Source organism: Vicugna pacos, chromosome 21 (genome assembly GCF_048564905.1).
Source record: "Vicugna pacos chromosome 21, VicPac4, whole genome shotgun sequence".
Lineage (NCBI taxonomy): Eukaryota > Metazoa > Chordata > Mammalia > Artiodactyla > Camelidae > Vicugna > Vicugna pacos.
In genome coordinates, this window is record NC_133007.1 from 4,642,050 (window position 1) to 4,660,467 (window position 18,418).

Consider the following 18,418-nt stretch of genomic DNA (forward strand, 5'->3'; position numbering starts at 1 on the left):
GAGGTACCCTGAATTGGAAGCTTATCTCCGTCCATGCTTCTGGAGTGCCCTCACATTCCGCTCTCAATGCCAGTTTTAGATTAAGAGTTTTTGCAGGGAAATCCCTGAGAAAAGTCCAGGATTGAAGAAATCGGGATCAAAATCACAGACTCTGGAGGAGGAACCAACCCACCGCCCACAGGGCACCAGCCCAACAATGCATGTTTGACTCTGTTCCTCAGCCCAGCACCGTCACGTGTCGGCCAGCCTTGGGTTGGGTTTGGATGGGTTTGGGTAAGTTCTACCCTGCCGTTGTCCACCTCTGCCCTTTCCGCTTCTTGTTTTCATTTGCCATGTATCCTTCCTTTCCCTCAATGCTTTTCTTCTCTGTTTTCTTTCTCTCTTTCCTCAGTCCCTGTACCTGCTGCCTGCCTTCCCTCTCTCTCCTCTCTCCACTCCCCCTGCCTCACTTTTCCAGTTAGTTTACCTGATGCTCATGCTCAGGCACTTGGAATCATTCCTAATAAATAAATATGTGGTTCTCAGGCAGATTAGTGCAAGCAGTGCCCTCCCACAGTTCTTGAAATGACTCGAGGTGTTTGAATTGCTCGTTTCTAAACTGCAAATATGCTGTTTTATTTCCATGGATTGCTTTGGCCAGCAACTGAGCAAATAACCCAAAATTGAAGACCGATTTTTAAACACGTCATTTTCCCTTTAGATTTATAAATAACTTCACCTTACAGACAAAAAAAAAGTACAAAAGAATAAAGTGGGAATGGAAGGTAATTACGCCCAATACAAAAACACTGAATAGACATTTTAGAAAGGAGTGCTCTGAAACAAGGCTTCTTTTGTCCATATTCCTGCTGTGGATCTTTCCCCAAACCCCTCTCCACCTGAGCCCATCATCCCTGTTAGAAGGTGTGAAAACCCCAGCGTTTAAAATGCTCTGTGCACTAGAATGCAGGTGCCTCCTTAGACGAGCCGGCCAAGCCTGGGACACACGGACGCACAGCGCATCATCTGCCTATAGGTGGCGCTGCTTCCCCACATCGATGACCCACGACCAACTCGGCACGCAGGTTCACTCCTGCGGCTCCGTTTAACTTCATCATCTACGTTTGCGTCTGTTCTGTCTCTATGAGACAGTTACCTAAAGGCTGTGTACGTAATCACAAATTGGACAGTATATGACTCACCTGAATTCCACAGTCCAGCATCCTGACTTACATATTTCCCAGCCCAGCATTTAGCTAATGTTCTCCAGGACACCCTCCCGACCTTTCTACTAGACCCCATGGCCTTCCTGAAGTCACAGGAGCAGTGACTTACTCATTCTCCGCAATACTTTGACATAATTGATACTCAGCCAATATCTATTGGTTGCATGATATTGATTGAGCCAAATCACCCAAGATATCCCCAAGTTCCATGCACAGGTCCCTGCTTCCCCAAATAGGAGACCATACTAGAAGCACAAATTTGAGAGCTCTGCAAAGAGTAAACTCCCCCTAGGTTCAAATAACCTGGATCCAATCAAGTTTAGTCACAAACAAATTCAATTTACTTCCACGTGGAACTTTAGGCAGAAAATGTATCAGCCTTGGGTGGCAATTAGAGCCATGATGGGTAACATGTGCAGCCTTTGTAGTGCGTGGCTCCGCAAGTCACCAGAGAAAGAGGCCGAGGGACAGAATTCCAGCTCACATCTGACTGACAGCGGCATCAAGGGAACTCATATGGACGAGCTTTCACGATTCTGTGGCATCACCTTCTGAGATCAGAGATGTGTCCCGGGACTTGGTTTCCCTTAAGGGTGAAAAAATCATTAAATAGAATCCATGAACTTACATCACCTTTCCTGACTGCATTTATGCTCAGAGTTCTCTTATCGTGTCCGTTCTTAGGGTCACAAATGCCGTAAATGGACCATGCTGCTGAATAGCATCATGCCTCTTTATGTCTATCCAAAAATTGAATCAAGACTCCAGAAGCACCTTGAAATTAAGATGTTCTTCAACTTGATGACTGAGTTAAAGGTCAGTGTATTCACTGATCGATTATTTTATAATTTTATCCATTTTAATTTCTCCTCATTTATTTTCAAGTGAGTAATCTGTTTTGTATAACTCACACATAATAAATGCTGGAGAGGCTGTGGAGAAAAGGGAACCCTCCTTCACTGCTGGTGGGAATGCAGTTTGGTGCAGCCACTGTGGAAAACAGTATGGAGAGTCCTCAAAAGACTAGGAATAGACTTACCATAGGATCCAGCAATCCCACTTCTGGGCATATATCCAGAGGGAATCTTAATTCAAAAAGATGCATGTGCCCCAATGTTCATGGCAGCACTATTTACAATAGCCAAGACATGGAAACAGCCTAAATGCCCATCAACAAATGACTGGACAAAGAAGTTGTGGTATGTTACAGGATCTTGTGGTGGCTCACAGCAAAAGAGAATGTGACAGTGGATTTATGTATGTTCATGTATAAATGAAAAATTGTGCTCTACACTGGAATTTGACACAACATTGTAAAATGACTATAACTCAATAAAAAAATGTTAAAAAATAAAAATGCATACTAATACCAAAAAAAGAAGTTGTGGTATATTTATACAATGGAATACTACTCAGCCATAAAAAGAATAAAATAATGCCATTCACAACAACATGGGTGGACCGGAGATTGTTATTCCAAGTGAAGTAAGCCAGAAAGAGAAAGAAAATACCATATGAGATCACTTATATGTGGAACCTAAAAAAAAAAACAAAAAAAACAACCTTATTTACAAAACAGAAACAGACTCACATAGAAAACAAACTTATGGTTACCAGAGGGGAGAGCGGAAAGAGGGTGGGAAGGGAAAAATTAGGAGTTTGAGATTTTCAGATACTAATATATATAAAATAGATAAACAAGTTCATACTGTACAGCACAGGGAACTATATTCAATACCTTGTAGTAACTTCTGGTGGAAAAGAATATGAAAATGAATATATGTATGTTATGTATGACTGAAGCACTGTACTGTACACCAGAAACTGACACAACATTGTAAACTGACTGTACTTCTATTAAAATACATATATATATAAACCAAGAAAACCCAATCATTTGTCATCTCTCATGGTTTCTGTGGGTCAGGAGTTTGGTGGTGGCTTCCTGAGTATTTTCTGCTTTGAGACTTTCATGCGGTTGGACTCAGGTGTTGGCAGGGGTGACAGTCACGTGAAGGCTCGTCTGAGGCTGGAGACCTGCTTCCAGGTCGGCTCCCTCACCAGGCTGGCACGGTTTTGCTGGCTGTGGGCAGGAAGCCCCGATTCTTTTCCACGTGGGCCTCTGCACAGAGCTGCTTGAGTGTCCTCATGACACGGAAGCTGGCTTCCAGCAGAGAAAACCATCCAGGTGTCCCAGTCTGCGATTTTATGACCTGTGGCCGGAAGTCACAAGCAGTCGGGGCTGTGGTGTTCTGCGGGTCCCATGGGCCAGCTCTGATTCGTAGGCGGCCTGCACGAGGGCGTGATGACCAGAAGGCTTGGACTAGAGGAGCCGTCTGGGAGGCCTGCTACCAGACACGTCTTTTCAATATGCGTATTTTATGACACCCCCCCCCCCCATGTATGCAACATTTGCACAAAGGAGGCAGGGCATCATTCCCGGAAGCATCTCTGTCTTCCTTGGAACTACCCTGGGTTTCCAAATTCAGAAACTCCAGTGAAAGTCTTAAAAGGTGACCTTCTCATACAGATGGAGTTAATCAACAAGGTACTGCTCCCCCAGTGCCTCTGCCCCATTTGAGTGAGCCAGAGGCCCCATCGTTTCCCTACTGTATCACCTGTCTCCTGCTTCATAACAAACCACCAAATGCAGAGGCTCCAAACAGCACAGCTTTACCATTTCACAGTTAGCTGCTGTGGGTGGAGAATTTGGCACAACTTAGCTAGGTCCTCTGGCTCAGGGTCTCTTTCGAGGCTGCAATCAAGCTGTTGGGCTGGGAGCCACATTCAGCTCAAAGTTCGACTGAGACAGGATCAGTTTTGCACAGGCTGTTGGACAAAGGGCCTCGGCTTCTCACTGGCTGCTGCCCAGAGGCTGTCCTCTTGGCTACACCAGCATCTCCACAGTGCAGACCATCACAGAGCAGCCGATGTCACCAAAGTGGGCGAGTGAGAGAGAATGAGAGAGAGCTAGCTGGATGGAAACACAGCCTTTTGTTACCTAATCTTGGAAGTGACATCCCATCACTTTTGCAGTATTCTATTTTTTCTCTTTTCATGTTTTTAAAAAAAATTTTTTATAATTAGTTTTATTTCTTTATTTTTAGAGGAGGTACTGTGGATTGAACCCAGGACTTCATGCATGCTAAGCACGCGCTCTACCGCTTGAGCTATACCCTCCCCCTGTTTTTTTTAATTTTTAAAAAAATTTTCTGTTTATATTAATAACTTGTTTCTTTTTACTTTGTTTGCCGTATTCTTTTCACGTGAAGCAAGGCAGTAGGTCCAGTCCACATTCAAGGAGAGGGGAGTGCACAGGGGGGTGAAGGCTGGGATCATGGGGGCCACGGGCTGCCTCCTGCACCCACTACGGCCCCTGAGCAAAGGGGTGTCTCTGCCCTGCACATTCCACCCCGGTTTTACTAATCCCCTCCCTTGGGACCAATTCTATAGATAGACTAACCTGGGGTGTCTGGAAACCTTCATGGGAAAAACTCTCTGTCCTCTCACCAGTTTTAAGACTTCTTCCTTTTTCTTAAAAGAATACATTTTAAAAAAACATAGTTTTTCATATTTCAAAAGTAATACAAGTTCCTTGTGGAATTCCAACAATATCAAAATATAAAAGCTATAAATAAAACTCCCCTAATGTTCCTCCCACATCCTGGAGGTGAGCAGTGTTCATCTCGCGGTCTACCCCTTCTCCCAGTACATGTGCTAATGTCATATTCTTGTTAACTTACTAAAAAGGTTAATTTACTAAAAAAGTTATCAATCTCTTCTTTGGTTTGTGTTGTGTCTTACTTAACTCAGTAGCTTGACCATCTCCCTTTTTTTTTTTTTTACGATGGAATGCGTCACAAATCTGAGTGTCATCTTTGCACAGGGGCCATGCTAACCTTCTCCGTGTTGTTCCAATTTTAGTCCATGTGCAGCCGAAGTGAGCAGCTTGCCATCTTTTAATAACAGCGTGTATAGATCTACCTCATTCTGTTCCTGTACACACGTATCATAATTTATCTAACCTTTCCCCTATTGGTGGTCACTTAGGTTTAAAAAAAGTTCTTATCTACCGTGCTTATTATAAACAGTGCCACAGTGTGCATATGTGGGGCTGCAGAGGGCGGGTATTTGCACACTTGCGTATTTCAGCAGAACAGGTTTCTAGAAGTAGAATGCTGAATCGAAGTGTATTACAAGATGTTCTCCAGAAAGGTTGTACCAATTTCAACTTTCCCAAAGCTAATAGTGAGTGTTTTTCAGAGGGCAGTCCCTGCATGATTTGGTCTGTTGCCTTTTACAGGGACCCAAGACCCTGTTCATTGTGAGAACATCTCAAAGCAGTAGAGGAAAAGTTGTCAAAGATCATGGCTGCAATCAGAAAACCTCAGATTAGTTCTCAGCTGACTCTGGTTCCGATTCTGCTTGGTGACTCTGTGCCAGTACTTGACGAGGAAGTGTAGCTGTGTGAACCTCACCCACACAGCTCAGCCCGCACCACAAGCAGGGTGACTCTGAAGTGTTCCCACAAGACCCAGCTCCTCATCCGGGGCAGGACATTCACATGACTGATGAGCCCAGAACAGACCACCAACACTCCCATCCGGGACCTCGCCAAGGTCAAGTGGTCATCAAGTTCCCTCCCCAGCAGGTGGAAGGGACCCTGCAGGGCCTCTGGACTGGGAAGTTTTCTTGATGGAGTCTTGCTAACACTACCATCTCAGCTGAGGTGGGAGGGGCTGAGGAATTCAAAGGCCAGACACCCTTATAAAAGCTGGCACACAAGGTCAGACCATTTTGTGTCCCAGTTTAGGCTGTATTTGTCCCAGTTCCAAGACTGCACTCACGATCTCCCATAAAAAGGGGGCACTCTGGGTGTGATGGCATACACGGGTAATAACTCACTGAGCTGTATGCTTCACATGTGTGCATTTTACTACATGCAAACCACATTTCAAAAGAGAGAAGGGAAGGAGTGAGGAAGGGAGCATAAAAGAGAAAGAAAAAGGGGAAGATAGGAGAGGGAGGGGCAGTAGAGGACAGGGTCCCAGAGTGCACCTGCCTGTCCATCCGAGCACACCCCTCCTCAGAATGTGGGGAGAATGAGGACCTAGGGAACCGCTACCCTGGGTTCCATCCTGGACCACGTGAGCCGCTGGCACTGGCCTGAGCCCTTTGCTCAGCCATGGGGCATCCACTGGTGAGAGTCAATAGTACAAGGGATGGCGTGTTAGGAGAGCTTCTCCACAGCAACGTGTGGCGATGTCATAGTGCAAAGTATTAATGGAATATTACCGCCCCCACCCTCTCTTTCATTTCATGACCTTTCCCCACAGTCCTATGGAGAAACAGGAGGCTGCCATTTGTCCCAGAGAAGAATTGTCATGGTGGAGCCAGAGAAGAAAGCCAACAAATTGTTGTCTTTTAAATTCAAAAGCAGCGGCCCTTATGTAACATGGAAATACAGGTTGGAGGGGTGGAGAATGCTGGCTGAGTCAGTCTATTCCACTCTCCACCAGTCCTCCCCCTGCCAGCCCTCGCTTCCCTGCCTCCACCCTCCCATCCCCTAGAAGATCAAGAAGGGAGAGAGACCAGTTGGATGGGGAACTCACAGGAGAGGCACTGAAGATCACTATCTCCTGGAAGCAGCTAGCTTCAAAAGGGAGAAATGACAGCCCCCAGAAAAGTTTGGAAATATCAAACTAGGGGAACTTGAGTAGGTTTAAACTTGAAGTGTCTGAGTATGCCTGGAACCAAATAAGACTATGTTTTCTGCCACCAGAAGAAAAAGCTAAAAATAGAGAGTTTGGAAAAATACAGACTTTTTTTTTTTTTGCATCTCTATTGGTGGGAAAATGAATATTTGCCACAAAAATACAATTTTTTGCAGTGGGGGTTTTTGCATTCTGTATCACCCTTATTGCAAAGATGCATTTTCCAAGCCTAGAAATCACACGTGTGTCCTAACTAGGACTGATAAGAAAAGAAAAGGAAAAAAAAGAAGAAAAAAAGATAGTTATGGCTCAGCTCTTGTCCTCTGGAGATTTTCAGCCAGGTCAGCTCAGACATCAAATGAGAAAACAGAAGGTACTAGATTTCCCCTCTCTCTCTGCCAAGAAAGATGTTCCCCAGGCCCCTGTGCCCAGGCCTGCCAGACCAAATTAGGAGAAAAGAACCACATGACAACGAGGCTCATTTCACAGCTTTTTTTACTTCCTCATCCCTGAATGTGACTCAGAGGACACCCAGGAACTGGATGAGGGAGAGAGGGTTCAGTTCTCTGAGTACCACCGAAGTCTGCTAGAGGTCAAGTGAAAGGAGGCACTATGGATACAGGCTTCTGCAGCCTGGACCCACCACCTGGACACCTGGCCCCCTGCCCTCCCTGCCCTCCTGCCTCTCCTCACATTCCAGCCTAACCCTGGCCTCCAGAAGACGTGGAAATGTCCCTGCGCGTGGGGGGCTCAGTTCTAAGAGCTGAACTGGGGGATCGATTGGCCAAAGGTAACAGATGGGTTTTTTTTGTTTGTTTAGTTCAAAGGGAGCAAATGAACCTAAGATTCTATGGTTTTATCTCCCCAAATGCGTGCGTGGTGAGCGGAAGCATGGAGTAATCAGCTGAAGTGCAGAAACCCCGCCTTGGGTGGTTGGCTGAGTGCTTGGGAAATTGTTTCTGAAGCAAGAGCAATGATGATAACCAATCAAACACTGGCTCGAGATTTTGCAAACCGGACCCGGAAGAATCATTTGAGTTCTAGACAGGTGTTGTAGTGTCACATGTTATGAGAAGCACAGGAAATCTTTTTGAGAGCCAGCTGGCTGAGAGACAGTCCAAAGAGAAAAGGGAACCCCTCTGGTTCACCGAAGATGGCATGTCGGAACAGCCAAGCTGTTGGAACATTTTAATTCTGGAAGAAGGAAGAAATCATTTGAATGCATTTGTCACATGTAGGGTTTTTCAGGGCAAGGCTCTTGAGCCGGAAGTTCCTTAAGAGGACGCTAGAGTGCGCAGACCGGAGCTCTCTGATTATCTGAGGACTCCGCTAAGCTTGACATCAACCTTGGGTTTCGAGTCTCCATTTCCTTTTCTCAGTTAAAACAATGAGTATAGAGACTGATAAGAAAATGATTATTAAATGTAGCTTAGAAAACAGCTAACTCAGTGGTACAGCGTCGTGACTTTTTGCCTAAACAAAATAGAAGTGAATTGTTGGACTTTGAACTGCTAAATTTAAAACACGAACATTTGCCTTAAAAACGGAACCCAGAGCTAATTTGTTAACCATTTTCCTAGAATTGAGCAAAAGTATGCAATTTTTTTAAATGGAGGTACTGGGGATCGAACCCAGGGCTCCCGTGCATGCTAAGCGTGCACCCTACCACTGAGCTATTGCACCACCACCACCCCCTCTAAAAGCAGCTGATTTTTAAAGCTACCTCATGGTCAACTAAACAGATTTTTTAATTCCTCAGAACTCTATCTTGAAAGAAAAAAACAAAAAACCCTCTGGTAATTGACACTTACTGTTTGTCGCCTGTTCCGTGCTCTTCCTTGAGCCTGGTAATCAGGGCCCTGCTGGGTTTCTGGGTCTTCCAGCTGGTACCCAGGTTGCTATAGAGATGCTAGGAGCAGAATCCAAAGTGAGCAGTTGTCTGAGGAGTCCCTGCTCAGGGCCTGAAAACAGCTCAGTGGGAGCTTCAGCAGGTGACACAGATTTTTCCAGAGTTAAAATGAAAGCCTCAGCGAGCAAGCATTCACCTGCTTCCTCCCCAGGCAGAGACAATCTAGTTGTTAAGAGGTTGTCTCCAGTTGACTTTGGCCCATGACCTCAGTGTTCCTTTACTGGAAGTTTCTCAAAACATCTCCGGAAAGCTAGGGGTCACCAGATCCCCAGTACTTCCCACAGGGCCAGTCCGCTCCCTGCCCAGCTCTCTGCCAGGGTGCCCCAGTCTGAGCCAGAAACGAATTCCAGACCCCTCGGGTGGCCCCGGGGGACCTGAGAAGGTACCTGGGCCCAGGGCAATGGCTAAGGGGATGGAGCTGCGGGCCCAGGCTCCTTCAGCTAAAATGGGCTCCAGGTGGAGGCCCACGGGGCCGGCGTCTTGGGAGACGCAAGGACCACAGCAGATAAGGGAAGAACACAGGGTCATGCCAGGGGCTCCAGATCCCAAACGTCTCAGACATTTGTTAAAGTTCTGGCTTTTTTTTTTTTTTAATATTTGCCTTTATAGAAACTTGTTTGAGGTCACAAAATGAGGAAACATTTCTAGTATATATTTAAGCTTTTAAAAAGTTAGGAGGTCAAGGCCGTGATGCAGAACCTGCTTGCAAGTGTGGCGGCCCTTGTGCTGATGGAAGCCCCCACCCTCGGGCTCCCAGCCTCCCCTGGCCGAGCTGCTGAAGCCCGGCCCTGCTGCCCTGTGCCCTCTGCCCTCAGGCCCAGCTGTCTCTCACGGCTTCTCCCACAATCTGTTTCGCACTGGGGAGACTCAGCTTTTGATGGACTGACACATCCGAGGCCGGAGACTTTAAAGCAGGAAGTGAAGCTTTTGTTCTGTGTGGCCAAGGGCTTGAGTCTGTCTGATAGTGGCTCAGAACTTGAGGCGACCTCTAAAGGTCAAGTTGCTCCCGGCTTCTGGACAGGAGAGCTCCGCTCCTGGAAAAAGGGTCCCCGCTTTTGCTGGGTTTTGTTTGCTGTTTGCTTATTAATTGGGGGGGGGCAAAGTTTGCAAGTGAACTGTCTTTGACATCCTTTGGATTCTCGGAAAGAAAACCGCTGCCAAAGCAAGAATAAGCGAAACGCTTCTGAGGGGGCCATGGCTTTCCCCTCTTCCTTACTGAGCAGGAACTGCCTTTGGAGTCAGGCAGACCTGCGTCCTGACCCTGGTCATTTACGTGCTCTGTAACCTTGAACAAGTCCCTTAGGCTGAGACCCCGCTCCTTTTACTGTCAACGGGTTTTTGCAAAGAGTAGAAGGACACACCTAGTTCTCGAGCTTTCTTGGCGCACAGTAGGAGCTCAATAGAGAATGACCAGGCTGTTGTTATTTGGATTAGTTGCCAGCGCCCCTCCTACCCCGGAAGGTGCCAGCCTTTGCAACTACAGCGGTTAGATACTTGGGGGGGGGAGCGTGCAGATACGGAACTGGGCTCGTCTTGGGGGACCCGCAGTGGCAAACAGGCAGTCACGGTGAGGGGGGACAATGGAGAAGGGGCTGGGTGGGTCTTGCTCGTTTCTGACAAAGTTCTGAGAACGCAGCCCTCTGTTCCCCGACCTTCTCGAGGATCAAGTGGGAACACGGGTGGGCCTGCGCCCTCCTTGCTTTCACTCACCTACAGGGGGAGGGCTTTTTGATGGGCTGTTGCTGTCACTACGCCTCTTCCACGTGCACAGTGCTTGGGAGGCATGTCCGCCTCAAACTCTGTGTCCAGAGGGCAGGAGGTGCACGTGGACAACGTCTGCCTCAGACCTGGGCCCCTGGCAGGTGGGCTCTGAAGACCTCAGAGTCACTGCTGCTTGTCACCGAGTCCTTCTCTGCGACCCCAGGCGTTTTCTTGGATTATTTGGTGAAATTGTGGGAAAGAGTTGGGGTTGATTTAACCTAACTTAGCTGCTCAGTTCTGTTCAGGAAGCAGGCAGCTAGAGCTTCTGCAGCAAGAAGGGAAAAACCACTTCATCAGGGGAGAGGTGTTACTTCGGAAAGATGCTGGAACCCGCGTGGGGTTCGAAAGTGCCGAGGCAGAGGGGTGGGGGCTGCAGTCCCAGGGAGGCACCACTCCCACCTGTTTGGAGCATCACGCCCACCAAGTGTGGAGCTCTCCTTCCTTCGCAGGGTTGATGAGAAAGCAGCCACCCGTTGTCCCCTCGCCCCCTGCTTACCTCCCCTGCTCCTCACACCCTGACTTCTGCTTCCCCCGCATGGCAGCAGCTCTGCCAGTGCCCTCGCCTTGGCCCTCAGCCTCCTTCACCCACTCCTTGAAGTGTTTCGCCTCCTGACACGTGTGACCGCGTCGCCCTGACTCTTCTCTTGCCTCGCTGAACACTGTCTCCCCGAACGCTCCACAGGCCCCGCCTGCCTCAACTAGGAAAGCTCTCAAGCTCAGCCCTCGTTTTCTTGAAGCCTTATCAGCCCATCTCAGAGTTGTGTTCTGCAGAGCCAGTATGGCCAGGAGTTATCGGTACAAAGCTGCGGGAGCAGACGAATTACCTCTCCATCTTCTCCATCTCCTGTGGCGGCTGCGGCTGTGCCAGCCTCGCCATCACTTTGGCTGGAAACACCAAGGACTCCTTTATTTTTGATTCCTCCTCTTTTTCATCTCCATGTGTAAAACAGATCATCTTTGGCATTTATTCCCACCCTTCCTCTCTTCCTGCAGCTAGCTTAGCATTATTATTTCTTGCCTGGAATATTACAGTAGCTTTTTTTCTTTTACATGGAGGCCCCGGGGATGGAACCCAGGACCTTGTGCATGCTGTCCTCCACGGCTGAGCTGTACCCACCCCCCTCCAACAGCTTCTTAATATGTTTTCTTGTCCAGATAAGAACCACTTCTCCGGGCTCAGAACACCTTATTCCCTTATCTTCCTTCCCAATGGACAGGGATGGAAGGAGAAAGCAAGAGACGGTCTGGAAGGACTGTGGCTGCAAGAAATCGACGTCTCGCCCGTGGCTTGTAAGCAGACAATCCACAGAGGGAGAGAAGGACGTACAAACAACTCTGTTTAATGGAAAATTACACTAGATTCTAAAGCAAGAAGTCCACTGTTTTACGTAAAAGGAGATTTTCACAGCATTTAGTGACACTGGACAGAGTGTCTTGAATTTTATGGCTTTAATTGTACCTCAGTGCAATAAAGCATTCTGCAAAGCTTTTGTGTGCTAGAAATTCTAAGGAGAAAATGGCTACAGAGCTGAGAGCAGGCAAACCAGCAGCTGAGAGAAATCTGCTTGGAGTTTGGACAGAGGTAGGGTTGAGCTTCCGAGGGTCCAGCTGAAGAGGTGGTGCCCAGATGCTGTGACGCTTATGGTCCAATCAGCCAGGAATGGGAGGACGAGGATGCCACACAGAGATTCAGCACCCCCGGGAGCAGGCAGAGGCTGCGTGTTCATTTTCCTGTCATAAATTTGGAAATCCGAAAGCACCCACTGCATGTGGGCAGCTGCGTGGAACTTTTACGTGGCATTTTGTGGCAGCCTCTGGACAAACCAGCATGTTGGGCGCTATTTATATAACCATTTTGCAGATGAGGAAACTGAGGCTCTTGAGAATCAGTGTGACTTGTGAAAGCTGGCTTAGGTAGTACAGGACAGAGCCAGGATTAGAATCCAGGCTTTCTTGGTTAAAACACAGCTTGAGAGAGGGCCAGCGGTGGTTATGTGCTTCCACAGAATTCAAGGTCATGAAAGAGGACAGAAGTCACTGAGACACCCCCAAACCCTGGCTCTGACCAGTTCAGGCTCCCTGGAAAATCTAGGGGAACTTGGCACCTCCCCCAAAGGCTCTCCTCTGGAATGATGCTAGGAATTCGCTGAGAAGTCTGAGCGAGGTGGGACCAGGGCAGAAGGTGTCAGCAGAGGGGGTCCCAGGCCACAGCAGAAATGGCCAGATTTTAGCCTCTGCAGATGGTCTGGAGGAGATGGGCTCCACCCAGCAGCATTCAGGAGCAACAGGGGATGACAGTCTGTCAGGGGTGGCAGTGAGAGAGAGGAGACCATGTGTACCCAACAGTACGTACAGAATGAGTTACAGAATTTCCAGGGCCTTGTGCAAAGTGAAAATGTGGCCTCTTGTTCAGAATCATTAAGCACTTCAAGACGGTGACAGCAGAGAATTAAACCAAGCATGGGGACATTATAAGCCCGGGGCCCCACTGACTGACAGGTCACGCGCGCGATCACACGTGGTGACTGGCTTCCCTCGTAGCTGTCGTGATAGACGTCTCTGTGGAGGAGGAGTGTTGCAAGGGAGAGTGGCTGGGCAGGTCGGAGATTCTGACTTCTCTTCCTCCCCCACATTCACTCAAAATAGCTGAGTTACAACAGCCTCCAATTTGTCAGGTAGGATCTTGTCCCAAGCACTTGACTGGATCATTGCTCCTCTCCCACAACCCGCCTTTCCACCCAAGAAAAGCGAGGCTGTGAGGCTGGGAGACCCACAGCAGCTGGAGGAAAGGCAAGATTTGAACCCGGGTCTCTGGACTCCAAAGCTCTCCCCCACTTCTGTGCGTTGCCTCTACCTCTGAACCCTGCAAGAAATGGAAATTTTAGGAGCTTCTGGCAGGGAAGCTGATAGCTCTATACTAGGTCAGTGTTTCTCCAACTCCAGTCTTTTATAGATCACTTCCACAACTGTTAGCCGTATTTTCAATCCACCTATAATTGGTGGGGTTGGTAATTAAGTTTTTATTTATTTAATTTAATGGAGGTACTGGGGATTGAACCCAGGACCTCGTGGGTGCTAAGCAGGCACTCTGCCACTGAGCTATGCCCACCCTCTATTAATTCACTTTTTTTTTTTAAAACATTAGCCTCTTCATAAAATGTAACCGTGAAATTGCGGGTTTGGTGCGCTAACTGCATGTTTTCTCTAGTACACATTAAAATAAATAAACTCTCTGTCCTACCTAGAAGGTCCTTCTGTAAATGCATCCTATAAACATGTTCACAGATGTGTGAAATAACGTCTACAGTACGCAAGAACATTTCGCTGGAACATGTTATGATAGTATATAATTAGAAACAACGTGACTGTTTCTCAGCAGGACCCTGATTATACGAAGGAAAGCTACACAGCCGTTAAAAAAAAAGGGGGGAGGAAGCTCTCTTTGTCCTGATAAGGAACTGTTGTTAAGAAAAAAGAGCAAGGTGCAGAATTGGGTATCAAATGTGATGTGTATAAAGGGGGAGCAATGAGGTCTACGTTTGTATATCCTTAAAATCTCTTCTGAGAAAAGATTGCCAATAAAGCAATGCAAATCATTCCTGGTGGGCGGGAAGTGTTTGGCAGTGATGGAAGGAAAACTTTTCATGTTTGTTCATTTTGAACCATGTGTATGTATTATCTGTCCAAAAAATTAAATGAGCTAAAATACTACAATCATTATTATGATGGGAATGTTCATCCACATGTTGCCTAAAATCATCTGGTGAGACATCGATGGTAAGTGTTTCTACTTGGGAAAAACAGCTCTGATGGGTTTGACTCACATGAATGGGGTGATGGTCTTGGTCAACCACTGTCAAGCAGGTGGAAGTCCTGGACAGGTGGGCCAACCTGAGTGCTGGGAAGGACCTGGAAGAAGCCCATCATTAAGCCAGGCTCTTCAGTCATATTCTGTGCCAATGCGGTCCATGTTGCTGACTGCCCTGAAGCCCAGAAAAGAAGCTGAGCCCCAGAGAGAAGGGGCTGTGTCCCTTTGTGAAGACTACGTGAGCTATGTCCGCTCTGGCTGCTGCACTGTGACCTGATGGGAAAAATAACTGACTGAAATGGGGGCTTTCTAGACAAGGTCTCCTAGTCTGAGCCCAGGGTTCTGGGGAAAGAGAGGTGAACGCCTGCCAGGCCAGGATGGGAGCCCAGGATGACAGGCAGCCACCATGAATGGGAAAGGGTGTAGGCAAGAATGTTCCGAGGTAGGGAGTTGGTGTGTGTCTCCTGCGCAGGTCAACAGAGAGATTACTCAGGTCCCTGGGTGGGTGGTTGAGTCAGGAGCCAACTGACAGAAGAGGTGGTTGCACTTAAAAAAAAAAAGAAAAAAAAAAGAGGTGGTTGCACTTCTGTTAATGCGGCCTCGATTGCATGAGCTGTTTTGGCAACTGCGTGATCCTGTTGACTCAACGCTGACCTTGCAGACAACCCAGATGGTGAGGCTACTTCCAATGCGTTGTTCTTAGAGTTACCGTCTTACTATATTTGGGCAGTTGAGTTTTTAAATTTGAGAGTAAATCCTTACCTGTCTCCCCATCAAATTTCAGCCTTGGAGTTTTTTGTGAATCAGTATGACTCAGCCTGTATTTTAATCCTGATTCTGTTACTGTAGGTGTTGGTGTTCTGTCTCCAAGCTTTGGGCCGTTTGTAAAGCTGATTCAAGTTGTTTATAAAAAGGTCAGAAAGCACGAGTTGACATTGACACATCAAGAAGACTCTATGGACATACTATAGAGCCAACTAAATCATCTAAAGTGTCTTATCCAAGGAATAAATACCTTGGCCAAATATCTTTCTGATATTTGCCAACTTCCTGGTCCTCCTATCTGGAAAGTTTTCTCAAAAAAAAAGGGGAGAGTTTGCTTTGACTTGATTTGTTCTTAGTAAACTCATGTCAGTTCCTAAAACCCCAGCTTCCTTTTTGTTTCTGGGTGCCTTTTTAGAATAATCTATCTTTTAGAATTCTTCCCAGGGATCAGCTGGTAAATCTCTGACGTCATTTTTAGAATCATGTCTTTCAGAAAACTAGAATCACACTAACCCATGCATCCTGGTGCTCCGGCCTCTACCCCAGCCTCCACGGTGCGTCAGTCAGTGACCAGGTTGAGTGGTCGTACTTGCAAAATCTTTCAGTTCCTGGGATTTCACGACTCTAGGTCTGATACCTGGAATTTCTTTAAAGCAGCTCTCAGCTTCTTCCCCATCCTCTCTCCGTCTGGGTCTCCATTCCCTGTGTAGCTTGGGAACAAAGCAGGAGCTGAGGAGTTCTGCTTTCTCTTCAACATCTGCTGATGTGACGCCACCCCCGGCAGTGACCCTCCCTGCTCCTCCTCTGTTGCGTTGTCCTTAGCGCTTCTTGCAGCCTCAGCGCACTCTGGCTTCAGCCTTCCCTGTGCTGGGCCTTTGAGCTCTGCCCAGCATTCGGATTCCTCCTTGGTCAGGAGCCGCATCCTCCATCATCTGTGCATGTTTGGCCTCCGGAGAGAATTCCCTGGGGAGTCGCGTTGCCTCAGCCTGTCTCTCATCTCTGGGATCCCTGTGGACCACGCGGTTATGTTTGGTTCTGAGACTCTCCCGTCTCTCCTTAGCAATCTATTGTTTCAGCCAAGCCAGGAGTCTTGGCCAGGGGCACATATCTAATTTTCACATTTTGCTAGCCAAAGCTTTTTTTTTATTTTTCAATTAAAAAAAAATTTTTGGCATACAACAAAACTAACTAGAACAAACTTAAGCAAACACTGAAATTTATTATAAGGGCCTACAAATGTCCCTCAGAGGCTAAGGCTGGGCACTCAGGTGAGCCCTGGGGAAAACTGGAATCAGGGACGGGCTGGAAAGTTACTGAGTGTCCCTGTCTGTGTCCCTAGAGAAGCAGGGGGACAAGCACAACCTAATGGGCCTTACTCGTCATCCATCCATTCATTCATTCAGCAAATATTTATCCTGTGTCCAGACACCATTTTAGTTGTTAGAGACACCACAGGGGAAGCAAAAGAGAATCTTTAAAAACTCTCTTTTCCTAAACGTGAAGTATGTTTCTGAGTCTCCTGCAACTCCCCCTCTTTCTTTTTATCGTGACGTGGTCAGTTTCCACTCCGTCTGCATCAGTCACCATCTCACTTACAGCAGCTTTTCCCCTTAGACACCCACTGACTGAGGAGCCTGCCTCCCTGAAGGAAGTGCGCCATGTGTGAAGAAGCACATAAATGAATTCTCCAGAGACCTGACCTTCCCAGAGAGAGCCGCCCGCGGAATATTTAAGCATGCCCAAGAGAGATGCAGACCGCATCCCCGACTCTGTGGCTAGATCACACTTAGTGGATGGATGCTACGGAGAGAAGACACAGGACTGAAATGGCCAGCTGCCTCCAAGAAGAGAAAATTGCAGCATGTGTAGGACTAGCATTAAATCAGATTAACCATACCTAGAAATAATTTTTAGGTCAGTGCATGTTTACCAAGTTTTGCTGTAAGTAGGATTGTTAGATGCTAGGTTCTGTGGGAAATGGAAAGAAGTGGAAAGCATGCTTTGTGCCCTCAGAGAGCTTGCGGCTAGCCAGATAGACAAGGCAGGAAGCAGATAACGGAACAGAGAGTGCTTGTGTTTGGGGGGTTTGATTATAAATGCTATCGGAATTCAGAAAAGTGAAAATTGCTGAGACTCGCTTAAGTCAGGAAGGGCTTCACGATGGAGATGTAGCTCAGCTGAGCTTTTAAGGATGGGCTGGATCCATGTGTGCAGAGAAAAGCCAAAGAGCAATCTTGTGGTGAGGAGCCCGTTCAGGGCTTCGATCATTATGTGTTCTTCATTAGGTTGTATCCTAGCTCATTTGTCAGACTTTTACCGAGTGCCCACCAGTGTAGGTGCTAGATATTGTGTGTATCAAGTTTCAGAGATGAAAATCGTCCTCGCCTCTAGTGGGCTTAATGTGAAGATCCTTTAAAAGAATAGGCATTATCAGGCCCTCATTTGGATAACAAGATGGGTATGTGTAACCAACCAAACGAAATCGTTACAGTGAGTTTAAAAGCACCTTCCGCAGCATGTATTTTGAGAGTCTACCAGACGACAGGCACAAAAGATGAAAATGGAAAAATCAGACACAGGTCCTGCACTCCAGGAGCTTACGGTCTAGCTGGGAAACAGCCACTGAAACAAATAATGACAATTGTGTGTGATATTAACCAAGCCGGCTAGTCAAGGAAGGAGAAGCCTGGAGCCCTACAGTTGCGGTGGGCAAAGCCTAAGCCGGCCCCCAGAGACCCCTGTCCTTGTGTAATCCCCGCCCCTCGTGTGGGCAGGGACTGTGGCTTGCTTCTCACCCACAGAATGTGGCAAATGTGAAGGGGTTTTGCAGAAGTAATCAAGATTCCCTAAACAGCTGACTTTAATCAAAAAAAGAAATTATCATTCTCTTTCCCTTAAGACATGGCTTGATCTCAGCTGGCTCTCCTCATGGTCACAAGATAGCTGCCAATGCTCCAGGCATCTTAACAAACTGTCTGGGGAGAAGCAAGATTGTTCTTTCCCATATATCTTTTTTTTTTAATCAGTAAGGAAGGGGGGAAAATATCTTTCCCAGAAATCCTAAGCAGATTTGCTCTGACGTCTTATTAACCAGAATTCTATCTCATACCTGCGCCTATACCATTCATGCGCCATACCCCATTTCCTGGGGCATCATTGGGGTTCTATCTCCCCCAAAGCACATGGCCTCCAGAGAATGGAGACTTGAACAGAAAGGGGCTTCTACCAGAAGCAAGAAGGAGAATGGAGGGTGGCC

General features: G+C 47.3%; 1 long non-coding RNA gene and 1 other non-coding gene across 2 annotated transcripts; both read right to left on the minus strand.

The window, feature by feature from the left end:
- Positions 1-1,523: 1,523 nt before the first annotated feature.
- On the minus strand, positions 1,524-4,821 carry LOC140687930 (uncharacterized). The gene is made up of 2 exons (XR_012062553.1): positions 4,669-4,821; positions 1,524-1,791 (listed from the first exon to the last, which is right to left on the minus strand). It is a non-coding gene; the product is annotated as an uncharacterized lncRNA (long non-coding RNA).
- A 225-nt stretch (positions 4,822-5,046) lies between these two features.
- LOC116284901 (U6 spliceosomal RNA) lies at positions 5,047-5,151 on the minus strand. Its single transcript, XR_004194557.2, has one exon. It is a non-coding gene; the product is annotated as a U6 spliceosomal RNA (small nuclear RNA).
- Between the last annotated feature and the right edge of the window lie 13,267 nt (positions 5,152-18,418).